The 27,353-nt window shown below is 37.6% G+C and overlaps 1 protein-coding gene across 11 annotated transcripts in view; it reads right to left on the reverse strand.

The window, feature by feature from the left end:
- LOC101788244 (zinc finger protein 14-like) overlaps positions 1-27,353 on the reverse strand; it is a 107,225-nt gene that overhangs the window by 13,008 nt on the left and 66,864 nt on the right. For 5 of the 11 annotated variants that reach the window (XR_010042258.1, XR_010042253.1, XR_010042250.1 and 2 more), the window contains one exon: positions 8,961-9,108. The exons of 3 other annotated variants lie outside the window; for them this stretch is intronic. The gene's annotated coding sequence lies outside the window, so the exon portion shown is untranslated. Of the gene's footprint in view, positions 1-8,960; positions 9,113-10,241; positions 10,303-27,353 lie in introns of all 11 variants that reach the window. 3 more of the 11 variants (XR_010042254.1, XR_010042255.1, XR_010042251.1) reach the window with 3 other exon arrangements.

Consider the following 27,353-nt stretch of genomic DNA (forward strand, 5'->3'; position numbering starts at 1 on the left):
AAAACAAAAAGAGGCCTTTATTCTGAGAAAATGGAGAGAGATGAGTGGCACCCCCCACCAGTGGTGTCTGGCGATCTCTCCAGCCAACACATGGCATGGGAGTATGTAAGTAGCCTCGGTTTGGGGTGGAACCTAAGGAGGGCATTAGAGATGCACAGGTAGCCCATTGGTTCTAGGTTTCACACCATAGGTAAATTTCCAGGGGCAGGAAGATGGCATCACAGGTAAATTGCTAGGGGTGGAGAGATAGGGGATTCCTGCTTCCAGTTGAGGCTTTCCTGGCTACAGTGTCCTGTCTGGGCCAAAACCCCTTCATATCCCATATTATGATTATTATTATGAAAAGGGGTGAAGATTCCTCTCTTTAACTACTTCCTGCTGGCAGAGGGTGCTGTACTGGAGCCTAGGGGAGTCGATGGGATGAAGGTTGATGCCCAGGTAGAAGCCGGTGCCAGGTGTTTTAGCGAGGACTACTTCACTGGTGAATGCACGTATGTTAGACTGGAAAATCAAAGAGACAAGATGTTATGAGGAGACATGGCACTGTCATATTTAAGGACCCAGGTGAGGTCGAAGGAAAGGTGCCTTTGATTTAGACATGTTCCACAGTAAGGCAGAATTTTGAAAATTAAGTGTGAGGTTAGGGGAAATGATGTTATGAGAGGTGATTACTCCCCCATTTGAAAACATAAAAGTTAAGAGGGTAAATGTATAAAACTTGTCTCTGGTCCAGGAGTTGAACTGGAAAAAATAGGGGGAGCAGGGAAGGTGGTGGCTGTACCAGTAGAGGGAAGGTAAGGGCTTAGGCTTTCAGGGATGTCACATTTAACCAGACAGCTGAGAGTAGAAAGAACTGTGACTGTTATCATATAGAACATTATAAAGATTATCTGATACTTCTGCAAGCAGGGAGGCATCGCAGCTTCCTGAGGCACCTCAGCCTGTGGTGAGTGCCCAGCACAGTCTGCCCAAATCTCAGACTGTTCCGGACCCCCCAGGCTTCTGGGTGCAGTGAAGTGGAGCAGTGGGTTAGAGGCAACTACAGCTGCCTCCCCATCCCCCCCGGCTACACTTGGAAGTCTGCTGAGCTCCTGACGGATGGGCGGGCCTACACTAACCCCGGAGCCCAGCCGCACCTAGCCATCTCCTGCAGAGGAGGAGCTGGGCGGATCCGGAGTCCCTGCAGAAGCCCGTTCCTTTGTCTGAAGGACTGAATACTTCTGCAAGCAGAGAGACATCGCAGCTTCCTGAGGCACCTCAGCCTGTGGTGAGTGCCCAGCACAGTCTGCCCAAATCTCAGACTGTTCCGGACCCCCCAGGCTTCTGGGTGCAGAGAAGTGGAACAGTGGGTTAGAGGCAACTACAGCTGCCTCCCCATCCCCCCCGGATACACTTGGAAGTCTGCTGAGCTCCTGACAGATGGGCGGGCCTACACTAACCCCGGAGCCCAGCCGCACCTAGCCATCTCCTGCAGAGGAGGAGCTGGGCGGATCCGGAGTCCCTGCAGAAGCCCATTCCTTTGTCTGAAGGACTGAATACTTCTGCAAGCAGGGAGGCATCGCAGCTTCCTGAGGCACCTCAGCCTGTGGTGAGTGCCCAGCACAGTCTGCCCAAATCTCAGACTGTTCCGGACCCCCCAGGCTTCTGGGTGCAGTGAAGTGGAGCAGTGGGTTAGACGCCACTACAGCTGCCTCCCCCCCCCCCCCGCTACACTTGGAAGTCTGCTGAGCTCCTGACGGATGGGCGGGCCTACACTAACCCCGGAGCCCAGCCGCGCCTAGCCATCTGCCTGCAGAGGAGGAGCTGGGCGGATCTGGAGTGCCTGCAGAAGTCCCTTCCTTTGCCTAGAGGACTGTGGATATCTCTGCAAGCAGGGAGGGATCACAGGCTCCTGAGGCACTGTGGCCTGTGGAGAGCACCCTAACCCGGCTGCAATTGAAGAGCTGTGGATCTTCCAAGGGGCAGGTGGGCGCACAGTGTCCCTGAGGCCCAGCTTGTCTGGAACTGCGGAGTTCTGAGCAGGCAGAGGAGGGACACTGGTTCTGCAGGCCCAATGGCTTGGGGTAGTGCGGTGTCAGAGGCTCAGTAGCTCCAAGCATAGAAGGGGATTTTCAACAGATCCTGAGGAAGCTTTCAAATAACACTTGAAACACAGAAATATACAAAATGACAAAACGAAAGACCAAATTACAACCTCAAACCTCCAGCCCATCTCAGGAAACCCTAGAAGCAATGTATATAGAAGAAAATATATCCCATCCACCTCATATATCGGACATAATAGCTACTGAAGTTGACAAACAACTCCAGGAAGCTTTAAAGAAATTCAAACTCGAAATAATCTCCCAGATAAAAGAAGAAATGATAAAAGAAATGAAAGAGATTCTAAATATATCTAAAGAAAACACAGATAAAAAATTGGAGGAACTAAACAAAAAGATAGAATCCCTAGACGAGCAATATAAGAAACAAACAGAATACATAATGCAGATGCACAGAGATATACAGGAAATAAAAAACTCCACTGAAAGTTGTAAAAACCGCCTTAATGAAAGTGAAGATAGAATTTCAGACCTTGAAGACATGATTGCAGCTAGTGAACAGGAAAGGAAAGATCTTTTGAAAATAACAAGGAATCAGGAAACAACAATTCAACAACTGCAAGACGATGCAAAGAAGAATAACATAAGACTGATAGGGATTAATGAAAGAGAAGGAGACAACATAAAGGATGTCAAGCGGATATTTAGAGAAGTAATAGCTGAAAATTTCCCAAGCATGAGATCAGAAACTGACATCAAGGTCAGTGAAGCATATAGAACTCCAAACACTCATAACCAAAATAAAACTACACCCAGACATATAATAATCACCATCCCAGAAATCCAACACAAGAATAGATTACTAAAAGCTGTCAGAGAGAAAAGACAGATCACTTATAAAGGAAAACCTATCAGAATCACAGCAGACTTCTCAGCACAAACGATAAAGTCATGAAGAGCATGGAGTGAAATATTCCAGATCCTAAAGCAAAATGATTTCCAACCAAGACTGATATATCCTGCAAAACTATCATTCAAAATAGATGGTGCAATACGATACTTCCATGACAAAGAACAGCTGAAGAACTTCATGAACACCAAACCGACCCTGCAAAAAATATTGAAAGACAGTTTAGATACACAAAGGAAAAAAGCACTAAGCAAAGCAAATAATTAAACAGAACAGAAAGATAAAGATGCAACAGCAGAGAGATAACATTCCTACAATTAACCAGCATTTAACAGTAATAACCATTAATGTAAATGGTCTCAATGCACCAATCAAAAGAAACAGACTAGCAGAATGGATCAAGAAACAAAATCCAACCATATGCTGTTTACAGGAAACCCATCTAACCCAGAAGGATACTCACAGACTGAAAGTCAAAGGATGGAAAACAATTCTTCATGCAGCAGGAATCCAAAAAAAGGCAGGAGAAGCCATTCTGTTTGCAGACAACGTGAACTTTAAACCAACAATGACCATAAAGGACAAAGAAGGTCACTACATACTTGTAAGGGGAAAAGTCCAAGAGGAAGAGATAACTATCTTAAATATATACGCACCAAACTCCAGAGCACCAATATATAAAACAATTATTAACAGAAATGAAAACTCAAATTATCAGTAACACAATTGTAACAGGAGACCTTAATACGCCATTGACACCAAGGTACAGATCAACCAGACAGAAAATGAGCAAAGAAATAACAGAACTGAATCATACCTGTGAACAAATGGGTTTGATAGACATATACAGGATGTTCCACCCAACAACATCAGAATACACATTCTTCTCAGCAGTACATGGATCATTTTCTAAAATAGACCATATATTAGCTCACAGAACATATTTAAACAAGTGCAAAAGAGCTGAAATCATCCCTTGCATGTTATCGGATCATAGCGCTCTGAAATTAGAAATTAATGATAAAAGATACTGCAAAAATCCCACAAACACATGGAAACTGAATAACACACTCTTGAGTAATCAGTGGGTCACAGAGGAAATTAAAGAAGAAATCAAACAATACCTAAAAGAAAATGAAAATACAGATACAACTTACCGGAACCTGTGGGATGCAATGAAAGCCGTCCTGAGAGGAAAATTTATTGCACTGAGTTCCCACATCAGGAAAACAGAACGAATACAAATAAATAACTTGATGCTACACCTCAAACAGCTAGAAAAAGAAGAGCAAGTCAAGCCCAAAGCCAAAAGAAGAGAGGAAATTATAAAAATCAGAGCAGAAATCAATGCAATAGAGACTAAGAAAACAATCCAAAGAATCAACAAATCAAAGAGTTGGTTCTTTGAAAGAATAAATAAAATCGATAAGCCCCTAGCCAACCTTATTAAAAAAAGGGAAGAAAAAGCTCAAATTCATGCAATAAGAAATGAAAAAGGAGAAATCACTACAGACCCAATAGAAATACAGAAGATCATCAACACCTACTTCGAAAACCTCTACTCTCAAAAGTTTGATAACACAGAAGAAATAGACAGATTCTTAGAAGCATATGAAGTGCCAAAGCTAGATCAAGAGGATGTAAAACTGTTGAATAACCCAATCTCTGTTACTGAAATTGAAAATGTAATTAAGTCCTTACCCACCAAGAAGAGCCCAGGCCCAGATGGATTCACTGCAGAATTCTACAAGAAATACAAAGAAGACCTAATGCCGACACTCCTCAAACTGTTCAATGAAATTGAAAGGGAAGCAATCCTTCCTAAGTCGTTCCTGGAAGCAAATATTACTCTAGTACCAAAACCTGAGAAAGACCCAACTAAAAAAGAGAACTATAGACCGATCTCCCTAATGAACACAGATGCAAAAATCCTCAATAAAATATTGGCAAATAGGATCCAGCAAATCATCAAGAAGATTATACACCATGACCAAGTGGGATTCATCCCAGGAATGCAAGGATGGTTCAACATACGCAAATCAATAAATGTAATCCACCATATCAATAAAGCCAAAAATAAGAATCACATGATCATTTCTATAGATGCAGAAAAAGCCTTCGATAAGGTCCAACATTTATTCATGATAAAAACTCTACAGAAAATTGGAATAGATGGTCTTTACCTCAATATAATAAAGGCCATTTATGACAAACCAACAGCCAGCATCATTCTAAATGGCCAAAAATTGAAAGCCTTTACTTTAAAATCAGGCACAAGACAAGGATGTCCTTTATCACCACTCCTATTTAATATAGTACTGGAAGTACTAGCCAGAGCAATTAGGCAAGAAAGAGAAATAAAAGGGGTAAAGATAGGAAAAGAAGAAGTTAAGTTATCATTGTTTGCAGATGACATGATACTCTACATAGAAGACCCCCTAAACTCCATTGAAATACTCTTAGATACAATAAATAAATTCAGTAATGTGGCTGGATACAAAATCAATACTCAGAAATCAATAACATTCCTATACACGAACAACAAAATTACAGAGAGGGAAATAAGAGAAACTGGACTATTCACATTAGCAAGCAAAAAAATGAAATATTTAGGAATTACTCTTACGAAAGAAGTGAAAGACTTATACAGTGAAAACTATAATACACTGAAAAAGGAAATTGAAGATGATCTCAGAAAATGGAAAGACATCCCTTGCTCATGGATAGGAAGAACAAACATTGTGAAGATGGCCATTCTCCCAAAACTCTTATACAGATTCAATGCAATCCCAATAGAAATACCATCAACATACCTTATAGATCTAGAGAAATCACTCCTAAATTTCATCTGGAACCAGAAGAGACCTAGAATCGCAAAGGCAATTCTAAGCAGCAAAGGCAAAGCAGGAGGCATCACAATCCCTGACTTGAAATTATACTACAAAGCAACAGTAGTAAAATCAACATGGTATTGGAATCAAAACAGAGGCAAAGATCAATGGAATAGATTAGAAGATACAACCACAACTACAAACACACTCAACCACCTTATCTTTGATAAAGGAGCCAAGCAGGTTCACTGGAAGAACGACAGTCTCTTTAATAAATGGTGCTGGAAAAACTGGCTCTCCATTTGCCGAAAACTAAAGCTAGACCCATGTCTATCACCATGTACTAAATTAAAATCTAAATGGGTCAAAGATCTGAATATTAAAACAGAAACACTAAATCTATTGGAAGACAAAGTGGGTAGAAACCTTGGAGACATAGGAGTAGGTAAAGAATTCATGAACAGGACTCAAACCGCACGGGAAACACTTCCCAGAATCAATAACTGGGACCACATCTTATTAAAAAGTTTCTGCATGTCAAAAGAAATCTCCAGCATAGTGAAAAGAAAACCCACAAACTGGGAAAAGATTTTAGTGAACTCTCTCTCAGACAAGGGACTCTTGTCTAAAACATATAAAGAATTAAAAAAACTCAGACCTCCAAAATTCAAAGATCCAATCCAAAAATGGGCATCTGAGATGAATACGCAATTCTCAGATGAAGAAATGCAAATGGCAAATAAATATATGAAAACATGCTCATCATCATTGGTCATCAGAGAAATGCAAATTAAAACCACACTGAGATTCCATCTCACTCCTGAAAGAATGGCCAGGATCAAGAAAACCAACAACAACAAATGCTGGAGAGGATGTGGGGAAAAAGGAACTCTCCTGCACTGTTGGTGGGAGTGTAGACTGGTACAGCCTTTGTGGAGGTCTCTCTGGAGGTTTCTCAAAAAGTTGGGATTGGAAATCCCATTTATTCCAGCTATTCCACTTCTAGGCATATTCCCAGAAGAACTGAAAGCATCATACCACAGTGATTTATGTGCACCTATGTTTATAGCAGCACAATTTGTAATCGCCAGATCTTGGAAACAACCCAAGTGTCCATCAACTGAGGAATGGATAAAAAAGTTGTGGTATTTCTATACAATGGAATATTATTCAGCTATAAAGAAGGATCACATTGAGATATTTATCAATAAATGGGCGCAGCTTGAGACCATACTCATAAGTGAAATAAATCAATCTCGCATGTATGAATACCAAATAGTTTCCCTAATGTAAGTAATGATTCAAATATATGAAAATATGTGGCAATCATGATTCCCCATTATGTGGCCTTGAAGCCTTATAAAATTTTCACTTATTAATTAGAAAGGCTTTATTCCGGGCTTCTTGATATGGAAATATTTGAAGCTATAGTATATGAAGTTTTATCCAAATATCTCAAGGAAAAAGACAGACACTATGGTAACTATTATTCTTTAAAAAAATTATTTAGTTATTTCTTATGTTTATTTTAATTAAGGGAAAAATTTTAAAAATTAGGATATATAATAGTAACTCTTTTCGATTTCCTATTAACTTGTTTTGAAGTCCTGTAATGCTCCCACGATCTTGTTTTGACTGATTAGACTCTGTTCCATTCTGTGGGATAGTATCAGGTCCGAGGGTATAGGCAACAACTTTGAAGGCAGTAAGATTCACTAAGATGCCCATTCTGGTTTGACTATTGTCTCCTTTGGAAGTCCTGTAATGTTTACAATGTCTAAGTTTTATTGGTCTTGTTCTCTACTGTTTTGTCCAACTTTATAATATCTAATGAGATAGACAAATCTTTTTAAGGAAACAAGAGACAACGTTGATAACTATTGTTAATAACCGTATACTCTGTTCTACATCATGTGCTAAGTCTATCCTTGGTTTTGACTGACAGCTTTGTTCTGCCATATTTGACTTTATTCTCCCCCCCCCCCAAAAGTAATAAGAACTAAGGAGTAATAAAATCTAAAATGTGTAAATTTTGTTGTAAAAAGAGAGGAAGGGGAAAAAAGAGCTCTAACGGATATAACAGCAAGTGTGTATAGGGATGTTGAATAGCTGACTATATTAATGTTTTTGGATCATTGAACACAGCTGTTTGTAGTCTCTCTGTTTGAATGTCTACTTTGTATTCTTTGATACTGTGATTTGAGCAACTATTTCCAAGATGATAATATGTAATCTATTAACAGGTGATTTCTTACTGTTATGCTTTTTTTTGTAGTTCTGTATTATATGTAACCTTACACTGCTTTGTTTTGTTTTGTGTTTTTCTCTTTTTCCTCTTAAATAAAAAAAAAAAAAAAGATTATCTTATGCATGACGTAAAAGTCTTTAGGAAAGACTGTCAAGAGTCCTGCTATAAAAATGATCATTAATAGAACGTAAGAAATTAGGAACCAAAGTGGATAACAAAACATGACTTAGCCTGTTAACTGTGGCTGCAAGGCCTTCATGAAATGGAGATGGGTGGGTGACAGAAGATGAGATGACCACTCAGAATTATCAGATTTAGGGCTGGAAGGGCACCTCTTAGCCTGAGTGATGTGATACCAGGATAGCAGTCTAGCAACTTTGATTTAGGCATGGGTCACTGTAACCTGGTTGTATCAGCAGTTTACCTGGTTGTGGGAAAGACTTTTATGTCTCCTGAAAAAGCATAAACAAAGTGAGAAGACAAAATATATCTGTCAGTCTTGACCAGGGTTGACTGACAAATTAGTGAATAAGAAAGGAAGGGGGTGGTCTTATATCACTGAGGAGAGGTGGAAGCTGTTGAGGCCTCAGTGTGTCTAAGTTAGCCTGTATATTTAGGACTGGGACCTGTATGAAATAGGCCCTGTTTGTAAATTGCATAGGTTGACCATCAATGCCCCATCAGAGAGATTGAGGATTTAATATAGCAGCCTGAAAACTCAGGAAAAATTATATATATATATGCCTCTATGTCCACAAATATAGAGAATTGTCTTACCTGAGACTTTAATCAACTTGGACTCTAAGACAGACACCTTAAGGGGGCTGTTTTTACCCTGAACCCCCTCAGTCTTCAGCAGCAATTTTTGTCGGGGATGAATCTGGCAATGTTGACATTTCCTGTGAGGGCTAGAAGTTAGGATGGCTTACCCACACTCTGGTAGCTAGGACAGTCCAGCAGCCCTGGAGCAAGGTCTCAAAGAATGCCAGGTTGGGGTATTTTGCTGCCCAATGTCTTCTGCTGCATTTGATCATGGTCCATGGTGGGGCCAGGCAGCTCCACTTTGTGTAGGTTTACCTGCCTCAGAACAACAAGTGTCAAAAGTGTTAAAAATATGAAAAACCATATTAAGGTCTCTCTAAGGTTTGAAGGTCAAGTTTTGCCTTTTTGTTTGGGATTTGGACTACAGTAGAATTAAGTAAGTATGCAGGAGTTTAATATTGGCATTTTAGATCAGAGAGCAGGCATTATCTGGATGGCATATCACTTTTTTATAGGGTGCCATGTGGAATTAACAAAAAATGGCTTTAGTCTGCCCCAAAAAGGCTTTAGTCTGCCCAAAAAGGCTTTAGTCTGCCTTTTGTCTTTTGGAGTAAAATCTTAATGGAAACATTTTGCAGTAAAGGTTTACCAATCTTATGAATAAATCTATGAAAACTGACCTAATATTGTCACATTTCGAACATGTTTACTTGTTTTTAAATCTGTTATTTGCAGTAATATGAACCAAGACATTTAAAACTTTGAAGAAAACACTTGTCTTGGAATAGAGAAAGTGGTTCCCAGCAAAAAGGAATTTATAAGCTTGGTTGTTAAACAGGAGATTGGTGACAACACAGTATAATACAGGAAATAAGTTTAACATATAAGATTACTGGTGGTCCACAGCAAAAGGAATTGATGAATATCTCATAATTTTAGTCATTAAAACAGGAGATTAGTCAAGGCTTTGATTGATAAACAAGGCTGGTAAAATTATCAGGTGGCCAGTAAGCTTGATTAAATGGTTTAAGAATTGTAATTTAAAAATCACATCTTTTGAGCGGAGCCAAATTGTAAAAAAAAAGCATGCCTGAGCAGAACCACTGAGCTGCTGTTTTTCGGCACGCTGGCAGAGTACACCCAGGGTGGGGGTGGGGCAAGAGTCGGGACATAGTGCACAGGGGTGGGCTGGGACTCCCCCAGAAACTCAGGGCAATGACAACGGTGCACAGGGGCTGGGAGGGCACATGGGGGAGGGGTTGGGAGGCAGCCCCACGCAGCATGTGTAGCTCGAACTGCTCTTGGGGTGTCAGGATTAGAAAGCCAATTTAGTACACAGCTGGGGTTTGATTAGCCTCCTGGGCTTGTTTTAAAAGTTTGTTATAGTTAGTATGCTTGTCCTGCTCTGGCACAGCTATAGGCCCAGGGTCATTATCAGCGGTGTTTACCTTATGTCTGTGATCAGCTTCTTCCTGAACTGCCTGCCACAGCTGATTTTGCTCTTGTGAGCTAAGGGTGGTATTTAAAATCACATAAACATCCTTAAAATGTAAATCATAAAAATTAGTAATAAATTTGAATTGCCTGATATAATTCTGTGGATCAACAGAGAAGCTACCTAATTTATGAGTAATCTGAGATAGATCAGAAAGGGAAAAAGGCACATGGATGTTAACAAGTCACTTGGGGCCAGCTTGCTCCCGAAGTGGTAGTAGAGCCTGAGGAGAAGATTCCGGAGCAAAGGGCCATTTGGCAGGCATCTGTCTGGTAGGTATGTGTGAGCAATCATCTGTAGAGTGGCTACAGAGCTGTTGTCGGTCACCCTGGGAAACACAGGCAGATGGCATCTCACTGTGTGCCTTGTAGCACGAGGATTGCTGTCGGCAGCACACTGAAGCATCATGTGCACTGCAACAGGGCAGCTGGTGACAAAGACATCTCAGGAGAGGAAAAAGTGCAGAATTAATCCAGGATGTTATCTGGTTTGTGAATTGGCTGGGGACTCAACTGGGTGTGTCCCAGGAGTCAACTGCCTGCTGATCCAAGTCACAGCACCAAATGATAGGATTATTTCCAAAAAAATGAAAAATATTTCCAAAAGATGAGATGTATAAAACAAAAAGTGGCCTTTATTCTGAGAACATGGAGAGAGATGACCAGCACCTCCCACCACTGGCATCTGGTGATCTCTCCGGCGGACACGTGTCATGGGGGTATGTAAGTAGCCTTGGTTTGGGGTGGAACCTAAGGTGGGCATTAGGGATGCACAGGTAGCCCATTGGTCCTAGGTTTTGTGCCATAGGTAAATTTCCAGGGGCGGGAAGATGGCGTCACAGGTAAATTTCTAGGGGTGGGGGATATAGAGGCTTCTTGCTTCCAGTGGAAGCTTTCTTGGCTACAGTGTCCTGTCTGGGGCAAAACCCTTTCACTAGGCAACTATTTAGAATATAAATCCTTAGGATATGGATGAATTTGCTTCATCTGTTGTCTTGAGGATTGGCCCATCGCATGAGGTGGCTGTCTTCCTCACAGTTGCAAGGTATCCTGTCTTCTCCATAGGCTCCTTGGAGGACATAGCCCTGTCTTATTGCCAACAGTATTTAAATAACTCAGCTGCCAGTAACAGTATTGTTTGGAAAATTGATTACAGATGTCTTGTGCTCTGGTTGAATGATCTGGAATGACACTGTGCAATGTATATACCAGTGTTGCCCCCTAATTGACATGTTTTGGAATTTAGTTTTAGTCTATTTTTCTTTTTATCCTTGAAATAAAATGGTTTTGGAAATAAAAAGCCTGAGGTAAAGCTCTTCAGTACAAATACTCCTCTGTCGAGCTGAATTCACCACTGTAGAAGAAAGGCAGCTCTTGAAGTCTCTGCACTGCAATCATTTGGGATCCTCTCTTGCAGGGAGGGGTTTCTTTCCCTCTTTATTCTTGACTCAGAAGGAGGGAAGTAGAGCAAGATTCAATCAGTGATGAAGAGGTGGGCTATATGAACAGCCCAATAAGGCAGGCCATGCCTGTCTGTGTCTTCTGTCTCTTTCGGTGTCTCGGCATGATTTACCTGTTCTGAGTACAATAATGGAAGCAAAACTCTTGCTGGATCTCATTTAGTGGTTTTGGTGTCCTGTGGCCTGATTAGCAAAGAATCTGAGAGACCCTCCAGTCACAGAATGGTGAGGTGTTTTGGATGGGAGCCCAGAAATAGTGTGAAATTGGGCAAAACCTGTTACAAGGGTTAGGAGCAGTTCTGGTGTCTGGAGCCTCAGGTATTTAGATTCAGCTCCTGAGTTCCTCCAAAATTTGCCATGGGTCATTCACTGTCTCTTTTGCCTCTTGCTGTTGGCAAGGGTGATTTGGGGTCGCCAGAACCCTGGCTTCACTATGACAGCAACAGGCTTGAGTATCATCTTAGAAATTCACTGCTGGCCTGGTAACTCCACCACCATAGGCATTGGAAGGAGCTTGGGGAGACCCTGACTCTGGTGTTTTTGAGCTGGTAGAGCAGTAATGAGCTAGGGTCTGCTCTCAGTCCTCTGAATAGCAGATCTGGATTGTCTAAAGTTTATAGTTGTCTGTGATGCAGGGCCTAATAGCCACAACTGCTCTCCCTAAACTTGGGCTTTTTTGTATTTATAGTGATTGCCTAAATTTATAGTATATTCTCCTATTTCCATCCTCATGACAGGTATTGGGAAAGGTCCTGAGAATTCAGAGATGTGTAGTGATGTGCCTCAGTGGAGGAAGGCTTCCCAAATACCTGGTGAACTCCTTTTGTCATACAGAACCATGCAAAAGGATTTCTGAACATACTTAATTATTTCAGTGACACCCCCGTTCATAAGACTATGATTGTGAGAACAGCCATAGACTTTCAATTTCTGAGAAAAATGAAGCATATGTGAAAGTGCTAGCAAGGGCAGGGTAAAGTGTGCTTGCTAAGGACAATGACAAATTCCAGAAAGGACTGCCTGTTAAATCCTCATTGAAAAATGCATAAATTTAGGCATTTGGATGTGCATATACACATGATATCCTTCTGAATAGAAAGGAATATGGGTGTCATCTCTGAATTAACAGCTGATGTAATAGCTTGGTTGATCATAGACATTGTTTAAATATGGAAATTCTCTGCAATGGACTACACTAAGTGGTGTAAAGGAGATGCCCTAAATTGAAACCGTGCAGCAATATCAATAGTTAGGCATGAAGGGCTTTCTGCTTAGGGTGGATCAGAGGAGAATGGAAAGGATGTGGAAGTGACTGGCATGATGCAGGATGCCAATAGCAGGACATACAACAGAGAGGGTCTTCACTGGAAGTTAGGTAGTTCTTAAAGTAGGTATGAAGTTAAAGTTGGATTCTGATTTCTTCTTTGAGGTGAGTAACACCAGCTCTGGCAACAATCAGTATTCCACAGCCCTGTCAACCCACGAATTCTGTGTTCCATACTTGAGATCTAATTTTTATTATCTCTATTTATGCCCCAGTGTCATGAATGTGAAATTTGAATTCTTTTGTACAAGGGATTGAACTCATGACCTTATGCTTGCCAGATAGTTGTTCATGCCGCTGAGCTAAATACCCATCTATCAAATTTTTTTCTGCATACTGTAGTGAATATTGTTGGAATTTTTCTATATTGTATGGTATAATATTTTAAGACAAACCAAACTTGTCTCATGCAGTCACTTTTCAAGTTTCACTTTGTCTGTTGGATGTCTCAGTCAGGGTTTCTCTATTTCAGACAGCTCTGTAACTTAGGCTACCCCAAACTCAAGGCAGTTCTGCTGCATCAGCTCCTAAGATATATTTCTTATATCTCAGTGGAAACTGATCACTTGGTGACACTGATCTATAATTTGCAGCTTGGGTCTGATTTCTTTGTTTATATATTTTTTACATACAGCTGTTTCCCACTAACATTTGAGTTATTATTTGTGTACCATATTTGATGTTATTTATGTTTCATTCTATGAAACAAAATTTAAGTATCAAAATGCTGCTTGAATATATTAAAAACAAAGAACTCAGTGGCCTAAATGAGATTTGAGGAGATATAATCTGTAGTCTATTAAAGTAATTGATGAGATATTTGTCTGCCTCTGTGCTTTGTGAATGCTGGTACTGCAGGCTCCCCTTGTGAGTTCTGCTTTAGAGACAGTGTACAGGGACGATTGCAGTGAATCAGCACAAGCATCAGTGCTCTTTTTTGGCTGTTACTTTAGCAGTGAGTTGCAATCTACAATCTAAATTTCTGTCTCAAAAAATGCATATATGGCACTGGGGATTTAGCTCAGCATCATAAGTGCCTGCCTTTCAAGCAGACAGTCATGAGTTCAATCCCTGGTACTGATAAAAAAATATGTATATACACAAAATCGATGACCAAAACATGGAATTAAGAGTTGAAGAATTCAGTCTCCATTCAGCTGTTTTGTTTGGTTTTATTTCTTTAGTTTAGTTTTATTTTATTGATACAAGCTTTCTCTATATATATATCAGCTGGGTTTGAACCCCCTATGGACTCTAGAATTGCCCTGACCTCACATCAGCCCTCCTGTCTCAGTATTTTTAGTGCTGGGATTATAGATATGTACCACCACATTTTACTTTTGATTCAGATTTTTATGAGAGAATTTAAGATATACCAGAACTTGGGTCCCAACCTTCCTTTGGGAAATTTATGTATGATCCTTTAGGAGGTGGTGACCTTTGAGGATGTGGCTGTGAACTTCAGCAGTGAAGAGTGGACTTTGCTGAGTCCATCCCAAAAGGAGCTCTACAGAGATGTGATGGGGGGAACCTTTTGGAACATGGCTGCTATAGGTAAGGATGACATCTCTTTGTCACTCATGCTATCACAATATTGTTTGTTGTTCATCAGTGGTGGTTCATTAAAAAGAATGTGAAAATAGTTTGAAAAATAGCTCAGACCTTGTCACATTATACTGTAAACCTAAGCAAAAATCTATTAATTTATATGTATTACTATAATGATTGCTGGTATTTCTATTTCTACAATCCAGGAGGACTTGAGGATAACCAGGAAGTTGAAAAAGAATGTAAAATTTACTGGAGATACTTAAGGTAAGACTGATCATGTGGAGATGGGATCTACAGGATAAAGACAGAAAGGAGATAATGATGGTGGAAAATTTCAGAGTGATCAATCTGTGATACACATATATACCCATGCCCAAAGTGAAGCTAAATGTTTTGCATTTCAAAAATACCAACTTTTAAGATTCTCAAATGTATACAACTCTTTTGGGAATGGTTGTTTTCAACATATCATGCAAGGCATTCACTTACTTCATTGTCAGAATTTCTTAGCAGGCATCAAAACAGAACTTGTCATTGATGCAGTTATTAATAGAGACCCATTTCACTGTGATTTTTTCTTTTTTGAAATTTTGTTTAAAGAAAGCCTAAATAAACCAGAAAATACATAGAAATCATACTACTGTCAAAGAAAAAATAAACAGTAAGAAATAACTAGTTGATGATTACATATTATTCACTTATAAATAGTTGCTTAAGACACAAAATTGAAACATAAAGTGGAGATTCAAACAGCTAGACTGCAAACAGTTCTGTTCAAATATCCAACAAAACTTAGTAATATGGTTATCAATCCTTTATGTGATTTATTTCTTTACGGAAATGATAAGGTAGGGAAATGCTATGGACATACATCTTGGAATTAGTATAAAGAAGTATTCCTTTGTACTTCAGAAGGTAATGTGGATGTGAAAGAAACAGAAACACACTACAATGTTCAGATTAATGAAAAATATTTAAGTGGAAGGAAATCCTATTTATGTAAGCAACGTGGGAAAGCTTTTACTAAATGTGAATATTGTAGGGAACATGAAATAGTTCATACTGGAGAGAAACCCTATGCATTTAAGCAATATGGGAAAACTTTTACAACACGTGCATATTGTAAGGAGCATGAAACATTTCACAAAAGTGAGAGACTCTATGTATGTAAGCAATTCAGGAATGGTTTTATCACACAGGAAAATTGTAAGAAACATGAAAAACTTCACAGAGGAGAGAGACCCTACATATGTAAGAAAAACTTTCAGCAGAAACATTCATTGTCAAATACATGAAAAAGTGCACCCTGGAGAGAAATCCTATGCATGTAAGCAACATGGAAAAGCTTTCACGCAACCTATGCACTGTAAAAAACATGAAAGAATTCACACTGGAGAGAAAAACTATTATGTAATCAAAGTGGGAAAGCTTTTAGCACTCATGGACATTGTAAGCAACATGAAAGAATTCATTCTGGAGAAAGACTCTATGTATGTAAGCAATGTGGGAAAGCATTTATCACACATACAGATTGTAAGCTACATGAAAGAATTCACACTGGAGAGAAACCGTATATATGTAAACAATGGGGGAAAGCTTTTAGCACATGTGGAGATTGTAAGAACCATGAAAGAATTCACTCTGGAGAAAGACTCCATGTATGTAAGCAATGTGGGAATGCTTTTACCACATATGGACAGTGTAAGAAATATGAAAATATTCACACAGGAGAGAAACCCTATGTATGGAAACAATGTGGGAAAGCTTTTACCCAACATGGACCTTGTAAGCAATATGAAAGTTCACACTTGAGATAATCCCAGTGTATATAAGCATTGTGAGAAGATTTCAGCACATGTACATATTGCATAATGCATGAAACTTCACACTGCTCAGAAAACTTAAATATGTAAGGAATGTGGGAAAGGTTTCAGCACAAATTCTCATTGTCGAATACATGAAAAAATTTGCACTGTTGAAAAACCCTATATATGTAAAGATTGTGAGAAAGCTTTCACCACACATGGATATTGTAAAATTCATCAATGACTTCACACTGGTGAGTAACCCTATGTGTATAAACAGTGTCACAAAGCTTTTATCAGATACAGTAATTGTAAAACACATGAAAGAATTTATATTGTGAACAATCACTGGATATATAAGCAAGTGGAGACACTTTCAGTAGTCAGAGTGAAAATGAAATACATGAATAAACTCACACTGGAGATAATCCTATGTGTTATGGGAATAGTCTCAGCACATATGATGATTGTTACATATCTGAAAGAGCTCACTGGACAGAGATCCTATGTGGATTAGCAATGTGAGAAATATGGCAGTCCATATTTGTCATTAAATGTATAGAAAAAGCCTCACTGGCCAGACTGTTTAGATCTAAGTGTACTTTAAGCATCCCAAGGAGACCTGAAGAAATAATCAATGCAGAAGTTTGATGTCAATATTTCTTCATAAATTTTCCTGAAACAACAAATCTGAGGTGGAGCTCTCCTTAAGTACACATGTTGTGTGATTTTCATTTAATCATTTGTACCTCTCTAGATTTTTTAAAGTGTCTTTGTGCTTCAACATGGCATCTTGTAATTAAACATGGAAAACTGAAATGCGCTTTTCACTTTCAAGTATGGATAGTGTCTATGTACTTAATGTTTTGTCTTTAAAACTTAATTTTTATATTTTTTGGTGAATTGTAATGTTTTTTAATTAAAGAGAAAAATCAGAAAATAAGGGTAGAAATAATACAGAATTTCAGAAAAATAAACAGTAAGAAATCACTATTTGATAAGTTACATATTGGCATCTTAGAAATAGTTGTTAAAGTTACAAAATTAAAGCATATGAAGTGCCTTTCATATAATGACAGTGTGAACTGCTCTGCTCAATGATCCAACTAAAAGTTAGTAATATGTTTATCTATTCTACACACTTGTTTTTTGTCTTAAAGAGGGTAAAATTAAACATGACAAAACAACAGAATGGTTCATAAGGCAACAAGTTAAGGAAATACAGATTTCAAAGCAAGTCCACTGGAGATGTTCACTGTCCATCTTATTGTCATTAGTTTTCTTCCTAATAGTTGTTCCCATCTTCACACATATTGGATATATACTGAACATTATAGAACTAATCAAGTAATTACAGGATGATGAAGGCTTTTTAGAGCTTCAAGACATGATTTTGGGGAAGTTGATAATGACTACCATAATGTCTCTCATTCTCTTTGTAGTAGCTGTCTTTATCTTTACTTATGCTGAAATTAAACATAGGAGACTAGACTAACATCACTCTGAACAGTGAATAATAGTATTCTGAGAAGGAGAAAGTGAGGAATTGCCTAAAAGAAGAAGGCAGAGGACATTGTTAAAAGTTTATCAGGATTTAAAAGCTACAGTTGTCTTATTTCTCTGTTTAGTTTGATTATATTTTGTTCTGGTCTGTCTACTCCTATCAGATTTGAGGGCACAGACAGATAACCCAAAAATAGCAGGTTATACCGTGATAACTATCCTTAATTTCCTATTAGCTTAAACTGAAACCCTGTATTACTTACATTGTCTTACTATGACTGATCTTATTTGAAGCTGGTTTGTTTGAATCCTATTTTGCCTTGACTGGTTTTATTCACATTTGGTATGCTTGCTAGTATCAAGTCTAAGAGTAGAGGTAACTACTCTTAAGATGACAAGATGTAAAAGATAGCCATTCCAGTTTTGATTATTAACTGCTTTCAAGTCGTACAATGTCTTCAAAATGTGTTTTTATAAAAATAGCTATGTAATGCTATGCTTCACTGTATAATGCCTGATGATGTGGAATATTCTACTGAAAATAACAAGAGAAAGCATAGTAACTACTGGAGATTGTGTAATATTGTGGTCTTATATGACTTTTTCATGTCATGTTTTTCTAGGAATTTGTTTTGTTGTGTTGTTTTGATTTGTTTTTTCCCCATAATACAGAAAGGATAGATATACATGTGGAGATTCACACATGGGAATAATTTCTAAACTATTTATGTAATACATGATGTAATGAACAGATACTCTGAAAAAGAAGGGACACGAACAAACCCAATGCTAATTCTGTAGCATAATGATATAAAATCTAGCAATACTATTATTCACTGTTCAGAGTGATGTTAGTCTAGTCTCTTAATTTTTAGTGAATTGTAATTTTAACACTGCATTTGCTTTAATCTTTTAATGTACATGCTTCATTTTCTCTTTCACAAAGGAGGTTTCTGAAGTTGATGCAATATTTGATATAAAGATATACATTTATAGAGGCTTGGAGCATGTGTTTTTCACAAAGTTGCGATCTTTTCACATAACTTGTACATTAAGGAACGTTATGTGTTTCATGTTATGATGAGATACCTGCTGATTTGCTAACATCACTTGATATCATACAACATACATTATGTTGCCTGATTTTCTTTCTCACTGGAGCCAATATTTGTCATTTAAGTAAATCTTTGTTTTTCTAACCATCAGAATTTTACCTGTTATGTTTATATTGTATCTTTACTTTGCTATTAAGTTTTGCACCACATGTAAAAAAAGTAAACCATGCCACTGTGAATTTCTGATTGCCCCATACTGACAGAACCATAACCTGTCTCCAAAATCACATCACAAAATATATTAATATCTCCAGAAATTATAAACTGTGGTATGATTTACAAGTAACCACACTTTTAAAGGAGTTTTTCTTAAATGTGGAGTTGTGTTGGGGCAAAAGGTTGTTATTGAATGTATCATGCAAATGCCTTTATTTTATTCCTTGAAGAAAACTAATGACAATCAGTGAATGCATTATATGTCTTGTAATAATTACTGCTTTATCCTAAAACATCAAAGTAATGGCATGAAGGAAAACCTAAATTTTGAGCTGTCAGCACAGTAAAAAGTAAATTTTCTAAATTATGAGTCAGATTGTGTTCTGTTTTACTGAATTGTGCTATTTATACAATAGCATGTCTCTTTATTCATAAGGACCACTGCCTGATGTCTGTTGTGTGTGCTGATTATCTTTAAAAATATACACTGGGCCAGGAGTCCCAGTTGGTTTCCTGTAGCCTGTGGTTTTCACTTTCATTTTAACATTCATGTAAAATGTAAAATGTTTAATGCAGTTTGGTTGAATACAAAATCTATTTAGGATCCAATGGAGGTATGTTGTTAAAAACTGGGTGTCATGAAAACACAAGTGAGCACTGCATTAAATACCCCTAATCCAATGAAGATAGCTTGCCCTAGTTTCAACTATGCTTGCACACATAAATTACTCACTTGTTGTGTAATCACAACTAAAACTACATCTATTTTGTATCTGAAGTATCTAAAATACTTCACAAAGTAAAAGAAACTGTACAGTACATTGTCATCCTCTATGCACTGCAGCAGGTTGCCAGATTCCATGTAGCACATTTCTGCTTACCATCATCAGGAAGATGTAGAGTGTGTATTTCTATGTTAGCAAGTAATAGAATACTGAGTCTATAAGACATATATCCTCATTTTGCCATGAAAATAAGTCTTGGTTGACCTGTTGATGCATGCTTGTAATGCTAGCAACTGAAGAGGCTTTAAATAGTGAAAGAGAAAGCTGAGTCCAGGCTACACAACTTAGTGTGACCCTGTGCTTACATTTGTAGTGTCTTTCTCCAGTGTGAAATCTTTCATGTTTCTTACAATATGCATGTGTACTAAAAGCTTTCCCACATTGCTTACATATATAGGGTCTCTCTCCAATGTGAAATCTTTCATGTTGCTTACAATATGCATGTGTGGTAAAAGCTTCCCCACAAAATTTGATGGAGAAATACGATACTTCCATGACAAAGATCAACTGAAAGACTCCATGATCACCAAGCCAACACTGCAAAGAATACTGAAAGACAGACTAGATATATTTAGGAAAAAACCACTAAACAAAGCAGAGAGTTGAACAGAGCAGAATGATAAACATGCAACACCAGAAAGATAATATGTCAACAATAAACCAATTTATAACAGTTCTTACTATTAATGTAAATGGTCTCAATACACCATTTAAAAGAAACAGATGGGAAGAATGGATCAAGAAACAAAATCCAACCATATGCTGTTTACAAGAAACCCACTTAACTCAAAAGGATACTCACAGACTCAAAGTTAAAGGATGGAAAACAACATTCCATGCAACAGGAACACCCCCCCCCAAAAGCGGGGGTAGCTATTCTGTTTTCAGACAAAGTCAATTTCAAGCCAATAATGATTAGAAAGGATAAAGAAGGTCACTACATACTGGTTAGGGGAAAAATCCAAGACGAAGATATAAATATCTTAAATATATATGCACCAAACTCCAGAGCATCGAGTTATATAAAACAAGTACTAACAGAAATGAAAAACCAAATCAGCAGTAACACAATTCTGACAGGAGATCTTAACACACCATTGACACCAATGGACAGATCAACCAAACAGAAAATCAACAAAGAAATAAAAGAACTGAATTGCACCAGTGAACAAATGGACTTAATAGATATATACAGAGTATTCCACCCAACAACAACAGACTACACATTCTTCTCAACAGTACATGGGTCATTCTCTAAAATAGACCATATATTAATTCACAGAACATATTTAAATAAATGCAAAAGGGTTGAAATTATCCCTTGCATGCTATCGGACCATAGCACCATGAAATTAGTAATTAATGATAAAAGATACTGTAAAAATCCCACAAACACATGGAAACTGAATAATACACTCCTGAGTAATCAGTGGGGTGCAGAGGAAATTAAAAAAGAAATTAAGCAATACCTACAAACAAATGAAAATACAGATACAACTTACCGGAATCTATGGGATGCAATGAAAGCCATCCTCAGAGGGAAATTTATTGCACTGAGCTCCCACATCAGGAAAACAAAACGAATACAAATAAATAACATGATGCTACACATCAAGAGCTAGAAAAAGAAGAGCAAGTCAAGCCCAAAGCCAAAAGAAGAGAAGAAATTATACAAATCAGAGCAGAAATCAATGCAATAGAGACTAAGAAAACAATCCAATGAATCAAAGAATCAAAAAGTTGGTTCTTTGAAAGAATAAATAAAATTGATAAGCCTTTAGCCAACCTTATTAAAAGAAGGGAAGAACTCAAATCCATGCAATAAGAAATGAAAAAGGTGAAGTCAATACAGACTCAATAGAAATACAGAAGATCATCAACACCTATTTCAAAAACCTCTACTCACTAAGGTTTGATCACAGAAGAAATACACAGATTCTTAGAAACATACGAAGTATCAAAGCTAGATCAAGAGGATGTAAAACTGCTGAATAACCCAATCTCTATCAATGAAATTGAACATGTAATTAATTCCTTACCTACAAGGAAGAGCCCAGGCCCAGATGGATTTACTGCAGAATTCTAAAGAAATACAAACAAGACCTAATAACGACATTCCTCAACTCTTCAATGAAATTGAAAGGGAACGAATCCTTCCCAAGTCATTCCTGGAAGCAAACATTACTCTAGTACCAAAACCTGGGAAAGACCCAACTGAAAAAGAGAAGTACAGACCAATCTCCCTAGGATGCAAAAATCCTCAATAAAATATTGGCAAATAGGATGCAGCAAATCATCAAGAAGATTATACATTATGACCAGTGGGATTCATCCTAGGCATGCAGGGATGGTTCAACATACATAAATCAATAAATGTAATCCACCATATCAATAAAGCCAAAAGTAAGAATCACATGATCATTTCCATAGATGCAGAAAAAGCCTTCGATAAGGTCCAACATTCATTCATGATAAGAACTCTACAGAAAATTGGAATAGATGGTCTTTACCTCAATATAGTAATGGCTATCTATGACAAACCAACAGCCACTATCATACTAAATGGCCAAAAATTGAAAGTCTTTACTTTAAAATCAGGCACAAGACTAGGATGTCCTTTATCACCACTCTTATTTAATATAGTACTGGAAGTACTAGCCAGAGCAATTAGACAAGAGAGAAAAATAAAAGGGGTAAAGATAGGAAAAGAAGAAGTTAAATTGTCATTATTTGCAGATGACATGATACTCTACATCGAAGACCCCCTAAACTCCATTGAAAGACTCTTAGATATAATAAATAAATTCAGTAATGTAGCTGGGTACAAAATCGATACTCAGAAATCAATAGCATTCTTATATACTAACAACAAAATCACAGAGAGAGAAATAAGAGAAGCCATACTCTTCACAATAGCAACCAAAAAATGAAATATTTAGGAATTACTCTTATGAAAGAAGTGAAAGACCTATACAGGGAAAATTATAATACACTGAAGGAAGAAATTGAAGATGATCACAGAAAATAAAAAGACATCCCATGTTCATGGATAGGAAGAATAAACATTGTGAAAATGGCCATTCTCCCAAAACTGTTATACAGATTCAATGCCATCCCAATAAAAATACCATCAAAATGCCTTATAGATCTAGAGAAATCACTCCTAAGGTTCATCTGGAACCAGAAGAGACCTAGAACATCAAAGGCAATTCTAAGCAACAAAAGGGAATGCAGGAGGCATCACAATCCCTAACTTGAAGTTATACTACAAAGCAATAGTAGTAAAATCAACATAGTACTGGAATCAAAACAGAGCAGAGGATCAATGGAATAGATTAGAAGATACAACCACAACTACAAACACACTCAACCACCTTATCTTCGATAAAGGAGCCAAGCAGGTTCACTGGAAAAACGACAGTCTATTTAATAAATGGTGTTGGAAAAACTGGCTCTACATTTGCCGAAAACTAAAACTCAACCCAAGCCTATCACCATGTACTAAATTAAAATCTAAATGGATTAAAGATCTGAATATTAAAACAAAAACACTAAATCTATTGGAACACAAGTTAGGTAGAAACCTTGAAGACATAGGGGTAGGTAAAGAATTCATGAACAGGACTCAAACTGCGTGGGAAATACTTCCCAGAATCAATAACGGGGACCACCTCTTATTAAAAAGTTCCTGTAAGTCAAAAAAAATCTCCAGCATAGTGAAAAGAAACCCCACAAATTGGGAAAAGATCTTAGTGAACTCCCCCTCAGACAAAGGACTTTTGTCTAAAATATATAAAGAATTAAAAAAAATAAGACCCCAATAATTCAAAGAGCCAATCCAAAAATGGGCATCTGAGATGAATACACACTTCTCAGAGGAAGAAATACAAATGGCAAATAAATACATGCCAAAGTGTTCATCATCATTGGTTATTAGAGAAATGCAAATTAAAACCACACTGAGATTCCATCTCACTCCTGAAAGGATGGCCAGGATGAAGAAATCCAACAAGTGCTGGAGAGGCTGTGGGGTAAAAGGAACTCTCCTACACTGTTGGTGGAAGTGTAGACTGTTTCAACCTTTGTGGAGGTCAGTCTAGAGATTTGTCAAAAAGCTGGGATTGGAAGTCCCATTTGTTCCAGCTATTCCACTACTAGGCATCTTCCCAGAAGAACTGAAAGCATCATACCAAAGTGATATATGCACACCTATGTTTATAGCAGCACAATTTGTAATTGCCAGATCTTGGAAACAACACAAATGTCCATCAACTGAGGAATAGATAAAAAAGCTGTGTTACTTCTATATAATGGAGTACTACTCAGGTATAAAGAAGGATCACATTGAGGTATTTATCAATAAATGGGTGCAGCTTGAAACCATACTCATAAGTGAAATAAATCAAACTCGCATCTGTGAACTCCGAGTAGTTTTCCTAGTGTAGGAAATGAATCAAATATATAAAAGTACATGACAACCATGATTCCCCATTATATGGCCTTGAAGCCTTATAAAATTTTCACTCATTAATTGGAATGGCTTTATTCTGGGCTGTTTGATATTATGGCCAGTGATGCAATGAATTTTATCATGCTGTAACTTGCTGGATTTTATCATATGTGGTAGTATAAACAAAAATTGTCATAGGCAAATAGATAATTTTGAAACCATTGATCATTTTTTCTGTTACCTGGTTCTAAATACTCTACAATGCTTTCATCCACTTGAATGGTGTTACACAGTCTTGATATGTTTGATGCTATAGCATATGAAGTTACATTCAAATATTTCAAAGAAAAAGACACTATGGTAACTACTATTAAGTCAGGTTATTTGGTGGTGAAGCACTAGGTTGCTGAAAGTGTCATGCTTTAACCTGTATTGTTATGTTGTTATGCCCCCTTTTATTTAATCCTCTCCCTTATTCATTAAAAAATTATTTAATTTAAAACAAAACAACCAATAAAAATGCTGCTGGGTCTGTAATGAAAAAGAAACCCTTTACAACTGTTGGTTAGAGAGTAGACTAGTACAAACACTGTGGAAATCAGTGTGGAGATTCCTCAAAAAATTAGGATTAGAGGTCCCATTCAACCCAGGTATTCCCCTTCTGTGTATCTTCTCAGAAGGATTGAAAAACATCAAACCACAGTGACATATGTGCAACTATAAGGTTCAAAATATACAATAGTCACTGTGAAATGGGAGGAAACTGTTCAATAAAAAGAAGAAACTAAGATAGGGGAAAAGAGAAAGGATAGAAGGGAAAAGAAAAAAATGCAAGTTAGTTATACCATTAGTGTCACTTATTTCACTGAATAGGAAAGGCTGTGCTAATATTGATTGAAGAAAATTTTATGCCCATATTTTGTACTTGAGTGACTAAAGATAATGATGTGCAATTTATCAACAATTGTTACTTTTTCATTATTTTCTTGTGAAAATTTGTTTTACTTTTTTTTCTTAATATTAACAAATAAGTAAAAAAAATAAATAAATAAATTGATAAATTTGACATTTAATTTCCTGAGCTTAGAACCACTTATATATGGGCCCTGCCCATTTCGGAGTCCAAACAAATGGCCCTCAACTGGAATCTTACAAAGCTTTTAATGGAGAACCACAAAATGACGTCCTATTGGAATCAATTGAGCTAAAATATTTCATTAACTTTCGGTTGACACCTGTATCCTGCTTCTTTTCTTGAGAAGGTTAATTTTTGTCCTGTACTTGCAGCTCATTCTGCTTTTCTCATAGAACTTGTACTCTGCGTAATTTTCCATTCTCCTGGGTCAAATACAGGGTGGCAGTTGAATGCAGGGCCAAGATGGTGTCAGTTATGCTGAACTACAACAAAGACTGCCATGATTCTGATTTCAATCATAGGTGATGTATGACCTTTCCCTAACAGCTTTTAATATTGTGATCTTGTGCTGGAATCTGGAATCTTTAATATTATATATCTTGGTGTAGTTTTATTTTGGTTATGTCTATTTGGAGTTCTATATGCTTCAGGTGTAATTCAGATGTGTTCAGTTTTATTGAATTGTGAATTTATACAATGGCATGTCTCACTATGTATAAGGACCACTGTCTGATGTTTTTGGTGTGTGCTGATTATCTTTAAACACATCCACTGAGCTATGAGTCCCAGTGGGTTTCCTGTGGTGTGTGGTTTTCACTTCCATTTTAACAGCCAAGTAATTTATAAAGTGTTTAATGTAGTGTTGTTTAATACAATCCTATTTAGGTTCCCATGGAATTATGTTAAAAACTGTGGTCTGAAAATACAAGTGAGCACTGCATTAAATATCCCCTAATCCAGTGAAGATAGCTTTCCCTAGTCTCAATTATGCTTGGACTCATAAATTACTCACCTGTTGTGTAATCCCCTCTAAAACTACGTTTATTTTGTATCTGGAGTATGTGATATACTTCACAAAGTAAAAGACACTGTAAAGTGAAAAACATGAATAAATGAAAAAAGTTTTAAGGAGGAACAGTGTTTGACATGTGTACCAAGGGTCATTGGAACAGAGGTCTTAAAAGATGACAACATCACAGGGTGAAGGGGGGGGGCATGGCAGCACAATGTAAACCAATGGAAATAAAAGCTTTAGCTTCAGAAAGGGGAATGTGAAAAAATTTATGCAAGAATCAAGCATATTGGTAAAAAAAAGGCATGGCTTTTTTTAATGTTATCTCAAAGACGGTAGAATACAAAATGAGCTGAAGGCCAGCCTGAACTGCATAGAGAGAACTTGCCTCACAAAAGATGCTACCAAAAAAAGAGGGTAGCGAATTTGCCATAGTTGATCAGAAATAGCATTACTGTGTAAAAAAACAGGTAGGGGTTCATGACTACATACAACTAAAAGAAAAAAAGGGGCATGCTTAGGGCAAGGAGTAGGCTGTAGATGTAAAAATGAGACACTAATTGTGAATATATTGCCATAGGAGAGATAACAACAGAAGATTAGCGTAGGATAACACTATGTACATATAAAGAGTCAGTAACTATGTTAAGGACTTGGGATCATAAAACTTCCAAAGCAAGAACAGGAGACAGCTCACTACATTGACAGAAGGTTGTGTTAGTGAATACAGGTGTTTCCAAGTATTATAAACAAATTTGCTAATTCAGGTACACAGAGGCCAGACAGCATAGGTTTCAAAGACTCAGATTCAGGTGACAGGCAGCATCATGCAGGTTTCTAACACACCTACTACTTGCTCATGCAACACAGCATGTGATGGCTTAATATCCGTAGAGAATCTATCAACAGTCCTCAAAACCAAGCTATTAATATAACTGGGCTTCTCCTCATGAGAAAAGTGACATGTAACATTAGGTAACTAAAGAACA

Source organism: Cavia porcellus, unplaced genomic scaffold (genome assembly GCF_034190915.1).
Source record: "Cavia porcellus strain 051 isolate PalLab524CR breed Dunkin Hartley unplaced genomic scaffold, mCavPor4.1 scaffold_23, whole genome shotgun sequence".
NCBI classification, from domain to species: Eukaryota; Metazoa; Chordata; class Mammalia; order Rodentia; family Caviidae; genus Cavia; species Cavia porcellus.